Consider the following 12,843-nt stretch of genomic DNA (forward strand, 5'->3'; position numbering starts at 1 on the left):
TACAAGATGTAAAAAAAATCACTGATGTTCCTAGAGTGTGTATGTGAAGTTTCAGCTCAAAATACAACACAATAATAATGTTTTCTAGCTCTTTGAAAATGTTCATTTTAGGCGTTGACCCTAATCGTGCCATTTTTGGTGACTGTTGCTTTAAATTCAAATGAGATTGCGCTACTTTCACAAGAGGGCAGAGCTGCAAATGCCTATGTATCAGCATAGTGGCTGATTCAAAAACAAGACTTCATATGCTTATGAGGTAGAGATCGTCACTAATGGGCGGGGCTTTAATTTTCTGATGATATGTACAAAGGGAGACTGTCAATCAAATTGTTTCTGCAGACTGTTTTTATCAAATGTGATTATAAAAATTTTAATTAATACATTTTTACAATGAGAAGATGGTTATATGTTTAGAGTGTTGCCACACAAATGTGTTTAAAGATCTTATAAAGTAATTTTGTATAATAGATGCCCTTTAATGCATTCATTAAACCATGAATAGAGTAAAAACAGAAACATTGTACAATATCAATTTAATTTGAAATAACCTGAATATACCATGAATATATGCAGAGAATTTAGCATTATTAAATGGCACGTTATCCTTCATTAATCATTCTAATATGCTGATCTTCTGTTAAAGAAACATCTCTTACTATATATATATATATATATATATATATATATATATATATATATATATATATATATCAAATTACATAATGTTTAGCTGGAAATTATGACAAACTCTGTTCTAGAGCAATGGTTTTCAAAGTGGGGGTCGGGACCCCTCGAGGGGTCACGGGACAATGAAGGGGGGGGGGTCGCCTGGTGATTTCAAAAAATCTATTTATTTTTATTAAACCATAAAAATTACCATATTTTATCCATAACCTACTGAAGAGAAAAAATATACCATATAGCCTAGTTACTATGGTAGCTTATAGTTACTACTTCAATTGGATTTAGGTAATTAGGCCTACATTATATTAAAGACACAGCAATAGTGTCAGATGCAGCAGATTTCATAACACCTGGTAAAACTTTGTTGCCCATTTACAGCTCTCATACATTAAAAAAATTGAAAGAAGAATAGATTTGGGTCCATTGGTGTGTGTGCTCCATTGCATGCAAGGTTTCTGTATTTATAACCACCTCAGAATATATTGGGGGTCGCAACTCACTGGCATTGTCATTTTAGGGGTCGCGGCCTGAAAAGTTTGGGAACCCCTGAATCGCTCCCGCCCGCACCCACCAGGTTTTAGCCCTAACCCGACCGCTCCCGCTTACATTCAGCATTTGTTGTCCCGCTGCCCGCCCCGCCCCGTTTTCTACCTGCCACGCCCGATCCCACTAAAGAGCGGGGGGAGAACAAAACCGAAAACCAACCAGCTACAGAGTCCAGACAGCCTATAACAAACTGTCTGTAAAAACACATACACACATAAGCACCAAGCACACACACACACACAGACAAAGCTCTCTCTCTCTCTCTCTCTCTCTCATTTGCGCGCGCGCGCACTAACACACACACAAGCACCAAGCACACACACAGGCAAAGCTCTCTCTCTCTCATTCGCGTGCGCGCACAAACACACATACACACACTCACAGCAACAAACAAGCTAAACACAGCATCGCGCTATTTCATTTACACACATACATACACGTGCTTGCTCAGGAGTCAGGAGTGATATTGCTAGACGGCCCGCTCCCGTCCCAAATTAAACCCGTTACTGACCACTCCCACACTTTATTCGGAAATGCAGACCTCTACTCTGTTCCATGATTCTTTGATAAATATCCAGGGCATAACTTTTTTAAATCACCAGCCACTCCGGCTAGTAGTTTTTCAACATTACTAGCCACTCTCATCACTAGCCACATTTTTGTGGTTGGGAAAATATATTTAATATGCATAAATATTGCTTTGACATGTAAAATTACTTGATTTAGATTGTTATGTCCACATGCCTCCTCATTTATTTAAGTTTTTGTGTGTCATGTATGAGCTTGCTCAATGAGCATGAGCAAATGGGTCAAGGTTTCACAGTGTCGTATTACAATTAGTTTTTTATTTCACATCACTTTCCAGAGCTCAAAACAAAGGATTTACCAAATTTATCTCCGACCACACCAGACATAAATAATTATTATTTCTTTGCCACAAATTTTAAATGTGTCAAAACAAGCAAATTATAGCTGTATACTATACTTGTCAAAACATTTCTTTAAAAACAATTAAAAAAAACAATTGACATTTAAAAAATAGTTTCTGTCTTGTATCCCACATCACCAGTTAACTACACATAAATAGGAAGCTAATCTCATTTTAGAGCAATGTTAAAGGAGGATAATTAAACCAAATAGGGATGCTCAAAATAATCGATTAACCGTTAACCGAAAGGGTGCGTTTGTAACCAATTAATGCTATCAGTTAAACGATTAAAAATAATATTTTATTTATTTTTAGTTTGGCTGCAAAAGGGGCCGATTGAATGCGCCTTTGCGTTAAAAGGGGCATCTTTTGCACGCGGCTCATCCCAGAGCAGCAGTTTGTGTTGTCAAGACAACTACAGAGAACTTTTAAAGAGCATGGTTTCCACTACATTCATTCTTCCATGGCGAGGACCAAAATGCATCCCTCCACAGTTACATTACCCATTCAAAACATTCAGTTATTGTTGTTGTTGTTGTTTTTAATAGCGGGTTATAATCGCACCAATATGTATTAAAAGGTAAGTGAATTATAACAGTGCAAACTTTTCTGTAACCGTGTAGTGCTGTGCGCTATCTGTTTAACCCTTTGGGAGTTACGTGCTGACTGACTGACAGGTGAGCGATGCGTGAGGCCAGGAAACAGGACGAAGCTTTCAGTTAAGATGAACACAGTTTCTATAGTTATACTTTATTTATAGATACTCTATCTTGCTGGAGTTTATAGCCGTTTCGCTTTACTTCAGGACGCATTATTGCCGCTCTGAAGGTCTAATCGCGATATTAAGTTATCCAGAGCTGTATGAATGTACAAATCTTGAATATCACAATAGTATTAAATATTACAATTGTAACACAGATAGCAACACTTTTGCACAATCGATACCCAGCTGATTCAGTTGTTTCATAAGAGGACCGCGCCTCTTCTCTTCTTTTTTCCTTGTCAACATAAAGGCAGTGAGGTGCGCCTTGTTTTTGGCCCCTTGTTCAACTGCAAGACTACTTGTGGGACGATAACGTACAACCTGTGCCTACAGACACATTTGCGAAGAATATTGCTGTTTGATACAGACGTGTTGATGCCAAACCAGCGCTGATGTTGACCTGGATCTGCGTAATAAACGCAACAAATAGGCTTTACTTTTTATTTTACAGCTTATAAAGCATGTATGCACATTAATGCAATATTATATTTAACAACAAAACTGTTTACAAAAAGTCTACATGCGCGTTGTTGTTGTCTTTTCATCACGCAGCGCGCACTTGAACCGCGAGGGAGAGAGAGGAAACCATATAGCAAGACATAATCTTTAAAATAATGATTTCTATTAAAATTTTTTTAAAGGTTTTGTGATTATAATAATAACAGCGGGGCATTAAATAAATGCATAATTTCCGTGGAGCGGAAATTTATCTAGTCTATTTGAAAGAGAACCGATCACACCAGTTTCATTTCCAGCCACGCGTTTTAAACAGTCGCGTGCATCACATCAGCTTTTGGCGCAAGTGATCATCCTCTCAATCAGTATTCCCCTGCTTTCTTTTGCTCGTGCGAACACGATTATTTTTGTCAGTCGAGTTGCTTCTCGATTCTAAGATCGCATTTGCATGATTTGGCAATCCTTATTGTTGAACCCAGCTTTTAAGAAAACTACAATTTAAAATGTATTTTTAACCAGCCAAAGTGGCTAAAGATGGTGGCTGTCTAACCCACCACAGCTGAAAATTTCCCGGATTTGGCGGGTGTTAATGTCAAGCCCTGTTAAGTTCTAAAGAATTTTGTAAATGATTTGAAAAGTATTAAATCTTCATAGAAAAAAAATCTTTTAGTCAGCAAGGATGACTCCTTGATTAAGACTGAAAGATTTTAATTTGTTTTAAAAGTTTTATTTTTTCATAAATACGGTTTTATATATAAAATAAAAAAACTAAAGCAAACCACTGAAATCTTTTCAACAGCAGTATATAGAGCCTAAAACATTTTGCCACACCTGTTGTCTAATTTTAACTTATGTATATCTGTACATATGTAGGTCTGTCTGTCATCTGGTGGAAAACTGCAGGAAAAGTTTCTTTTTAAAAATCATATTTTGTTGACCACAGACTTGAAATAGCGCTACAGACTATCTTGTTTTAAATATGCTACTTTTTTCATATACTTGATATTGACTGCATTTGCACCTGGTGCATTTGGCACCTGATAAGTGTTTTGAAATAAGACCCAGGTAGCATATTATTATTAATATGCATTGTGCTACAAATCAACCTGAAAGCTATAACACAAAGGGCTAAAACCAATGCCTAATGTGTATGCTCAACCTAAACCTTCTGTGTGTGTGTGTGAAGAATTGATTTATAGAATTTATTGCCAGCCCCAATAGTTTTAAATATAAAAGTTTATGGAGTTTACAAGAATACTTACTTCAATCCCCAAGCTTCTAGAGACTGCAGCTGAATGCAGACTGATTTTATGGTATGTGTCATGTTGTCAAATGTGAAATGAAATGTTTATTTTCCTTTAGAATGTAAATGACCGTCATCTTCGGGGCTGTCAAGATTGTCAAGAATTCTTGGGTTAAACCTTATTTATGCCTGACATACTGGTTGTGGCATGAAGCACTGCAGCTCCTCAGAGGTGTTGAGAGGTGTTTGTAAAGTAGTCTCAGCGTTCAATATGACACCAAAAAAAGTGTGGAGAAAATTTCAGCTGAGCCAGCAAGCCAGGACAGCTTTGCAAACTTTACTAAGGTATATGATTACTTATTCAAGGGCTGTTTAATACCTTTACGGTCCCCGTAGCTTAACTGACAAAGTGTGACATTGAAAAGTAAACACATTCAGAATGTCTGTTATGATACACTATGGGTATGTAGGACTCTTAAAAACACTGGTATATTCTACTTAAATACAAATGTAAAATACACTTGTGTTCAGTTTGGGTCATTAAGATTGTTTCAATGCGTGAAGATATTCAATTCAATTCAATTAAACTTTATTTGTATACCGCTTTTACAATGTAGATTGTGTCAAAGCAGCTTCACATAAATGGTCATAGTAACTGGATCAGGGTAGTTCAGTTTTTAGTGTTTAAGTTCAGTTCAGTTTTGCTCAGTTCAGTGTGGTTTGAAATCATTACTGACAGTCCAAACACTGAAGAGCAAATTTATCGATGAGTAGCTTTTCAGATCCTGAACCATGCAAGCCAGTGGCGACAGCGGAGAGGGAAAAAAAACTTCACCAATAGGAGAGTGAAGAAAAAAAACCTTGAGAGAACCAGACTCAGTTCGGCATGACCATTTTAATTTCTCCGCTGGCCAAAAGTCTTGTGCAGAGCTGCAGTCTCTAGTACACAACATATGAAGTCTCTAGTACACAACAAGCCTGCATTTATACAGTAATAAGCTATACATTAAATTATTAGTAGTTCAAAGTCAACTGTTTCCAAATCAAATATATTACAGCAACTATGTTTTATTCAAATATGCTAATAGACATTAGTGTCCAATAATGTCTCTTCACGTCTATCGCATTACATTTTGAATCAGTAAATGTGTCTGCATCTTAGTTTATGCAATTTTTTTAGCAAATAAAAATGTTATCCTACTCAACTGTGCTCGTATGTATTTTTATGTGATTTTTATCATTTCCATTAAGTATATTTTGATGTAATATTCAAAAATATGCAAAGAATAGGCAGATGGCAACAAAGCTAACTTCATTTAATTCTGTTAAGTCAAAGCTCAATTTTCAGTATCATTATTGCAGCATTTTGTGTCACGTGATTAGAATATATAATTTATCGATATATATAAATTTGACAATATTTCTTGCTGTTATTCAAGCCATTTTGAAATAATTGGATATTGGTTTTGTAATATTGAATATCCTTCAATAATACAATTTTTAGAGCAGTTGTCTGATGAGAGGAGAGACTACAATATCCCGTGTTCAGTACAATGGACATCAAATATCAGCTAACTTCAACTGTATATACATGAAAGGTGTTGAATTATTATAATAATTTGGTCTCATTTATAGGAGCCTCCAGAACATTTTCAGAAACTTAAAACATAATTCGGGTCTAAAAAGGATAATATAATCAGTAAGCTTTATTTAACAAGGTTAGTAATGCATAAATTTGACTGGGCCAAAAAAGTAGTTGATGCAACTTGGCTTTAAAAAAGAGTGAGGAACTCACAGAGTTATGTAAGAAAATCCACTAAGTTCTACAAAATAATGACGTAACTTATCATGAATTATATAATGCAGTCATGCATAAGCGCATAAAAATGGAAATGGAATGGAAAATGGAAATAAAGGTGCTGAATTTTATCCTCTCTTGGTTGTTTATGCTCGTCATTAACTCAGGAAATAATGCTCCAGCACAGTCACCGCATGGTACATTTTAACAAGATTCACGTGTCAACAGGAAGAATTAAGCTACACTAAAACAGCAATTGACTTTTTTCAAGTTGTTGAGATTTACTTATTAATTTATATCAGTTTGTTTGGTTATAAATTTATAGTTTGTTAGAAACATGTGCTTTATTTATTTTACTTTTTATTCATTTATTATTAAACAAAAACACTTTAGTAGAAGCACACTTTATTGCACTTTCAGAGCACTTTGTTTTTTCTGTGTAAAAAAAGTTACTAGTAAAAATACTGGTTTGTTACAGGTTTGTTCTCTTAAGCTAAAATAGTTCATCTGCAAAACATATATCAAAAGCTGTGCCGCTTCAGCTCATTTTAAATAAGTAGTTTGAAGACGCAGCAAAAAACTTTTGAGTGTATTAAAAGTAGAGCTGCATAACTCTGGCTAAAATGAGAATGTGCTTGAGACATGCTTACAATCTGTAATTTTCTGCTTAAAATCTGTCGCTGACGTGATTTTCGTGAATACAGAAGACTGGGTGGGTATTTTTGCATTTCGGTGGGTTTTGGATACTCTTTGGGCTGGAATCAGTCAGCTACATCTCGCAACACTGTGTGCGCTTTCGGTTTCATGTTAACTGCTAAGAGCGGTTCACTTTCCGCAAGGCTCCCAAACGATCACTGTGCCACAAACTGAATGCTTTTTACAACTTTATTACCTGTTATTCACAGCCTATGCAGGTTCTGTTCACTAAAGTAGACTTCATTCAGAGGCGCGCGCATGCCCTCTTTGTCGTAACAGCTGATGGTCAGCTCAAGTCATGTGTGATTTTGGGGTCGCAAATACATTACATGAAGACAGAAATTACATTTTTGGGGTGTATTATATCTTAGAAATACAACATGTGACTCTTTCAACACCATTTGGAGGTGTCCATGTTGCTAAACAACGCATGTGAAACAATGTGAAGACTTGTGCGGCCACCATTGCTTCTCTCCTGAACTTGAAAATATAATTGACAGAATCATAGAAACGCTGGATTATGATCGTCTAGGGGGTCAAATCGAGATCGCGATCTTTTTACGATTAATTGTGCAGCTCTAATTAAAAGTAACTAATGGGAATGGAAAATGGAATGGAATGGGAAATGGAATGGAAAATGGAAATAAAGGTGCTGAATTTTATCCTCTCTTGGTTGTTTATGCTCGTCATTACCTCAGGAAATAATGCTCCACCACAGTCACCGCATGGTACATTTTAACAAGATTCACGTGTCAAAAGGAAGAATTAAGCTACACTAAAACAGCAATAGACTTTTTTCAAGTTGTTGAGATTTACTTATTAATTTATATCAGTTTGTTTGGTTATAAATTTATAGTTTGTTAGAAACATGTGCTTTATTTATTTTACTTTTTATTCATTTATTATTAAACAAAAACACTTTAGTAGAAGCACACTTTATTGCACTTTCAGAGCACTTTGTTTTTTCTGTGTAAAAAAAAGTTACTAGTAAAAATACTGGTTTGTTACAGGTTTGTTCTCTTAAGCTAAAATAGTTCATCTGCAAAACATATATCAAAAGCTGTGCCGCTTCAGCTCATTTTAAATAAGTAGTTTAAAGAAGCAGCAAAAAACTTTTGAGTGTATTAAAAGTAGAGCTGCATAACTCTGGCTAAAATGAGAATGTGCTTGAGACATGCTTACAATCTGTAATTTTCTGCTTAAAATCTGTCGCTGACGTGATTTTCGTGAATACAGAAGACTGGGTGGGTATTTTTGCATTTCGGTGGGTTTTGGATACTCTTTGGGCTGGAATCAGTCAGCTACATCTCGCAACACTGTGTGCGCTTTCGGTTTCATGTTAACTGCTAAGAGCGGTTCACTTTCCGCAAGGCTCCCAAACGATCACTGTGCCACAAACTGAATGCTTTTTACAACTTTATTACCTGTTATTCACAGCCTATGCAGGTTCTGTTCACTAAAGTAGACTTCATTCAGAGGCGCGCGCATGCCCTCTTTGTCGTAACAGCTAATGGTCAGCTCAAGTCATGTGTGATTTTGGGGTCGCAAATACATTACATGAAGACAGAAATTACATTTTTGGGGTGTATTATATCTTAGAAATACAACATGTGACTCTTTCAACACCATTTGGAGGTGTCCATGTTGCTAAACAACGCATGTGAAACAATGTGAAGACTTGTGCGGCCACCATTGCTTCTCTCCTGAACTTGAAAATATAATTGACAGAATCATAGAAACGCTGGATTATGATCGTCTAGGGGGTCAAATCGAGATCGCGATCTTTTTACGATTAATTGTGCAGCTCTAATTAAAAGTAACTAATGGGAATGGAAAATGGAATGGAATGGGAAATGGAATGGAAAATGGAAATAAAGGTGCTGAATTTTATCCTCTCTTGGTTGTTTATGCTCGTCATTACCTCAGGAAATAATGCTCCAGCACAGTCACCGCATGGTACATTTTAACAAGATTCACGTGTCAAAAGGAAGAATTAAGCTACACTAAAACAGCAATAGACTTTTTTCAAGTTGTTGAGATTTACTTATTAATTTATATCAGTTTGTTTGGTTATAAATTTATAGTTTGTTAGAAACATGTGCTTTATTTATTTTACTTTTTATTCATTTATTATTAAACAAAAACACTTTAGTAGAAGCACACTTTATTGCACTTTCAGAGCACTTTGTTTTTTCTGTGTAAAAAAAGTTACTAGTAAAAATACTGGTTTGTTACAGGTTTGTTCTCTTAAGCTAAAATAGTTAATCTGCAAAACATATATCAAAAGCTGTGCCGCTTCAGCTCATTTTAAATAAGTAGTTTGAAGACGCAGCAAAAAACTTTTGAGTGTATTAAAAGTAGAGCTGCATAACTCTGGCTAAAATGAGAATGTGCTTGAGACATGCTTACAATCTGTAATTTTCTGCTTAAAATCTGTCGCTGACGTGATTTTCGTGAATACAGAAGACTGGGTGGGTATTTTTGCATTTCGGTGGGTTTTGGATACTCTTTGGGCTGGAATCAGTCAGCTACATCTCGCAACACTGTGTGCGCTTTCGGTTTCATTTTAACTGCTAAGAGCGGTTCACTTTCCGCAAGGCTCCCAAACGATCACTGTGCCACAAACTGAATGCTTTTTACAACTTTATTACCTGTTATTCACAGCCTATGCAGGTTCTGTTCACTAAAGTAGACTTCATTCAGAGGCGCGCGCATGCCCTCTTTGTCGTAACAGCTGATGGTCAGCTCAAGTCATGTGTGATTTTGGGGTCGCAAATACATTACATGAAGACAGAAATTACATTTTTGGGGTGTATTATATCTTAGAAATACAACATGTGACTCTTTCAACACCATTTGGAGGTGTCCATGTTGCTAAACAACGCATGTGAAACAATGTGAAGACTTCCACTGCTTCTCTCCTGAACTTTAAAATATGATTGACAGAATCGTAAAAATGCTGGATTAAGATCGTCTAGGGGGTCAAATCGAGATCGCGATCTTTTTACGATTAATTGTGCAGCTCTAATTAAAAGTAACTAATTAAGTCCCTTTTTTTACTTTTTCAGTGGCTATAGTTTAGTTACCTTAACTTTGTACACATTCAACACTGGTCACATTTCATAATGTCCTTCAAAAATAATGATAAAAAATATATAAAATAAAATAGAAGAGGTCCAGCAATTAAATGCAATCATGAGATGTATATTATATGATTTTTTTAAATGACTGACTATAATCTAAAAAACTTCGACATTAGTTTGTCTATTAAAGCTGTCCCATCTATCACACGATCTGTTAACTGTTTCATGCATACGATCACAGCGGTGCTGGTCACTGAAGCGTACAATCACACCGGTGTGATAAGAAAGTTAGGAGCGCAAATCATCAACTGCTAAAATTAAAATCTGACGGCACAGCAAGAGGTAAATTGACATTTAATCTAGCTTTTTTCTATTAAGTTTGAGACAGTAATCCATGCTTTTAATAATAATAATATACTTTATTTATATTGCGCTTTTCTAAAACCCAAAGCGTTTTAAAAAAGCCACTCGATTTTGTGACCACTCGGTTAGATTACTATAGTCCACTGTATTTGGCGATTAGCAGCTCAGCTATTTCTCATTTGCAAATGATGCAAAAAGCTGCAGCACTCCTGTTAACTTGCAAATAAGACATTTCCCCTGTGTCAGCTTCGCTTCATTGGTTGCCAGTGAATGTTAGAAAACCTTTATATTTTAAAATCACTAAATGGTCTTTCCCCACCTTATATCTCTGAGCTGATACACCCCTATAAGCTCCCTCCTTCTCTCAGGTCAGATGATCAGCTTCTCCTGATCGTGCCAAAAACAAAGCATAAACTTAGAGGGGATCGTGCTTTCACTGTGGTTGGTCCTAGACTTTGGAATGATTTGAAAGCCCTCTTCCATGTTCTCATTTAAATCAGCTCTTAAAACTTCTATTTTGTTGTTGGAATTTGACACCTGATCTTAATAACTGGATAGTTTAATTTATATGCCTTTTCAATAGTTTAGATGTATATTATTTATCTTGTATTTTACATATATATTATATACAATTATGCATATTTAGATTTTTTTTTTCTTTCTGTACAGCACTTTGACTGCTGTGTTTGTAAAGTACTATTTATAAAGTTTGATTGATTGATTGATCGATTGATTGATTGATTTAAAAACGTAAACCTCAGCTTCTACTGTATTAATGGATTAGTTTCACTTGTGTGTGTGTGTGTGTGTGTGTGTGTGTGTGTGTGTGTGTGTGTGCGCACATGAAGATGAACATCAAAAAAAATGTTAATGCTAATGTTTAATGTAACCTGGCAAGTGTAACACGGCTGCTATGAAGACTGTCAGCAATGACAGGATTTAGACATGGACGGCTGAGATGTTAGAACTACTAAGCAGAAAGCAGACACGGGTCTGACAAACGAGAAAGAAGGCAAAGAAGCTCTGAAGCGAAGTTTCTAGGTCAGTGATTTTAAGAGGGAGCCATGAGGCACATCTTTCTCTTTCACACTTCAAGCGAAAAAAAAAAGCAGAAGACGACAAGTCCAATGTAAAAGGAAATAGCTGAAGAAGAAAAAATAATAATAATTTTACAGAAAGCCTGACGCAGCACTATGAGCTATAAAAGCTGAAGGCAACAACGCAGGGGAGAAAAGAAATAATCCATGCATAACTTCATTCTTTTTATAAATGGTGTGAGCGTGACCAATTTAAAAGAAATGAAGAGATTAAATAATTAATACTTCAAAACCAGCCGGCAGGAAGATGACCTTAAATGAAAAGCAAGGTCAGAAGAGGCAGGCTGGTGGAGATGAGCTCATAAATAAGCAAAGCAATAGAAGTGCAAAGATTCATATCACACAGCAATAACACTGATCCTCGGACAGGAAGATTGTGCCCGGTTCCCCCATTTTTACTTTGTGTGTGTGTATGCTCAGGAAAAGTGGAGTTTTCATGAGTCTGCACTTTTAAAGTGAAGGAACATTTTTGATTCATCTGTTCCTCCATCTAAAAGCATATATAAAAAGCCACAACAACAACACTTTAGAAGGCCAAATAAATATTGCGGGAAAAATGTGACTCTGCGAGATAAATAAATATTTTGAAAATGTATAATGCTATATGAATAAATTTGGAAATAATTAGCATTTTAGAACGAAAGGGTTGGTTTGCTGTGGAGCGTAAAAGCAATAATAATAATAATAATATTAATAAATTAATTATTACATTTTTGTAAATACATTTCTACATTTGGGTTCACTACCGGATTTGCATGATTATATTTTCATTCTTTTTAATCATCTACATTGTTATGACCAAATATTTTAACTGTTGTTTTTGCTCTACTCTTATTATATTTACAGTAGAAGTCAAAATGATTAGCCTTCCTGTTAAAGATTTTATTCTTCTAGATTTTTTCCCCCAACTTCTGTTAAACAAAGAAATTTCTAAACAAAATAGTTTTAATAACATGATGACAGTGCATAATATTTTTCTACTCAATTTTCAAGATATTCAGCCTAAAGTGTCATTTAAAGGCTTAACTGGGTTTACTAGACAGGTTAGGATAATTAGGCAAGTTATTGGTTTTTTGGAAATACTGCAAAAAATTGCTTCATTTAAAATCCCTTGAAAAATATTTATATACAAGAAGAAAGATTTGGCAGGGTGGCTGCTAAAAAAATATTCTTATTTTGTTACTGA

At 35.5% G+C, this 12,843-nt stretch overlaps 1 protein-coding gene across 4 annotated transcripts in view; it reads right to left on the reverse strand.

The window, feature by feature from the left end:
• Window positions 1-12,843, reverse strand: part of ctdp1 (CTD (carboxy-terminal domain, RNA polymerase II, polypeptide A) phosphatase, subunit 1) — a 216,512-nt gene that overhangs the window by 129,396 nt on the left and 74,273 nt on the right.

Source organism: Danio rerio, chromosome 19, assembly GCF_049306965.1.
Source record: "Danio rerio strain Tuebingen ecotype United States chromosome 19, GRCz12tu, whole genome shotgun sequence".
Classification (NCBI taxonomy): Eukaryota; Metazoa; Chordata; class Actinopteri; order Cypriniformes; family Danionidae; genus Danio; species Danio rerio.